Genomic DNA, 2484 nt, shown 5'->3' with positions numbered 1-2484 from the left:
TAAGTCGCACTGCGCATAGTGCGGATTCTGTAAGCAGAGTCGTAGTTACACATGAGTCACACGTGAGTGCCAGAAACGTCTTGTAAATGTATTGGGCATTCCTGGGCGGTGACTGGGAGGTAACTAAGCGGATGTATGGAGATCATCCATCTTATTGGCGTGATCTGCGAGTGTCGCTGCGTATCGCTGCAGATGCAGAATCGCTCACATTGGAGTTTATATTCTGCACCCGCCGAATGGCCGGAGTAAGTTCTGATGGTGCGACCTGAGGTGCGTCTAAAGATGTCTGAGGATGGTCAAAGTGGGCATCTCAGTCCTCGCACATACAGACGCACGGACGTGCACCAGGGAGGACCTTCTACTAGTATTTGCATAATGTTGCAGAGACAATACCCGCAAAAGATGCGCACTTGGTCGCTGCATCAGAATCGGGCCCTACGTCGCTACCGATATAACACCCAGGTTAATAAGGATATGACTTTATACAGAGGGATCACTGCGGACTGGATGACTCCTCGCTACACTACACCCAGAGCTGGCAGCGTTCCGATCCGCCCAGGACAGGAACACGCTTATATTCCTGCAAATGTTCCTGTAACACAATTCATGGGTAATGTCAGCTCTGGGGCCAAGTGGTGCAATGTGACCCGGTCAAATGTTCTATGCAGCAGCTGACACGGGTCACAGTGCAGGAGCCAGGAGACCAGCTGACTGGATCCACGGAGGACATCACCGGAGCAGCGATCACCCTGGATGCAGGTAACTGTTAGGTTTTTTTTGCAGTGATTGGCTTGTGGTCTGTTTAGACCACACAACTGATCATTGGGGCCGGCCTCGGGCTCTGCTCTGCCTGTTAACCAGGGGAAAGCCAGGATAACACCACCTCCTGGTGGCGTTATTATCACAGGGCTTCCCCCCGGTATTTTATCACATTTTAATTTTAGTAAAGCTCAGGCAGATCACATTTCCCATTACAATGATGGGAAATGTGATCTGCTTACTAAAAATAAGTGATAATTAGGGCTTGGAGTAGAATTTTACGAATTCTACTCCAATTGCCCTGTAGTAACTTTAGGTGATACTAAAATAATGTGAAAAGGGTGTGAAAACACAAAACAGCCTTTATCACTTTATTTTAGTAAAAATAATGTTAATAAATTGAGCTGTTAGGCATTAGTAGAATATTAGGCAGGCTACAAGAGGGGAGTATTGGGCACTAGGGGCAGGGTTAGGCTACTAGAGGAGAGGAATGGGTTAGGCTACAGGAGGGAAGGGTTAAGCACTAGGGCGAGTATTAGGGTTAGGCACTAGGGGGAGTATTAGGATTAGGCACTAGGAGGAGTATTAGGGTTAGGCACGAGGAGGAGGGTTGGGCACTAGGGAGAATGTTAGGGTTAGGCACTAGGGGGAGTATTAGGGTTTAGGCACTAGGGGGAGTATTAGGGTTAGGCTCTAGGGGGAGTATTAGGGTTAGGCACTAGGGGGAGTATTAGGGTTAGGCACTAGGGGGAATGTTAGGGTTAGGCACTAGGAGGAGTATTAGGGTTAGGCACTAGGGGGAGTATTAGGGTTAGGAACTAGGGGGAGTATTAGGGTTAGGCACTAGGGGGAGTATTAGGGTAGGCACTAGGGGGAATGTTAGGGTTAGGCACTAGGGGGAGTATTAGGGTTAGGCACTAGGGGGAGTATTAGGGTTAGGCACTAGGGGGAGTATTAGGGTTAGGCACTAGTGGGAGTATTAGGTTTAGGCACTAGGGGGAATGTTAGGGTTAGGCACTTGGGGGAGTATTAGGGTTAGGTACTAGAAGGAGGGTTAGGGTTAGGCACTAGGGGGAGGGTTAGGCACTAGGGGGAGGGTTAGGGTTAGGCACTAGGGGGAGTATTAGGGTTAGGCACTAGGGGGAGTATTAGGGTTAGGCACTAGGGGTAGTACTAGGATTAGGCACTAGTGGGAGTATTAGGGTTAGGCACTAGGAGGAGGGTTAGGGGTTAGGCACTAGGAGGAGGGTTATGGTTAGGCTCTAGGGGGAATGTTAGGGTTAGGCACTAGGAGGAGTATTAGGGTTAGGCACAAGAGGGAGGGTTAGGCACTTGGGGGAGTATTAGGGTTAGGCACTAGGGGGAGTATTAGGGTTAGGCACCAGGAGGAGTATTAGGGTTAGGCACTAGGGGGAGGGATAGGGTTAGGCACTCGGGGGATTATTAGGGTTAGGCACTAGGGGGAGGGTTAGGTATACTTATCAGTGGAACTGCTCCATGATCACAGACCCAGAAGACGCTGACAGAGCCACAGAACATCCGAATGGCCGAAGTAAGTTCTGATGGTGCGACCTGAGATGCGTCTAAAGATGTCTGAGGATGGTCAAAGTGGGCATCTCAGTCCTCGCACATACAGATGCACGGACGTGCACCAAGGAGGACCTTCTACTAGTATTTGCATAATGTTGCAGAGACAATACCAGCAAAAGATGCGCACACGGTTGC

The sequence above is a fragment of the Taudactylus pleione genome, unplaced genomic scaffold, assembly GCF_031769625.1.
Source record: "Taudactylus pleione unplaced genomic scaffold, aTauple2 ptg001244l, whole genome shotgun sequence".
In the NCBI taxonomy this organism is placed as follows: domain Eukaryota; kingdom Metazoa; phylum Chordata; class Amphibia; order Anura; family Myobatrachidae; genus Taudactylus; species Taudactylus pleione.
This window is presented reverse-complemented; position numbering follows the sequence as displayed.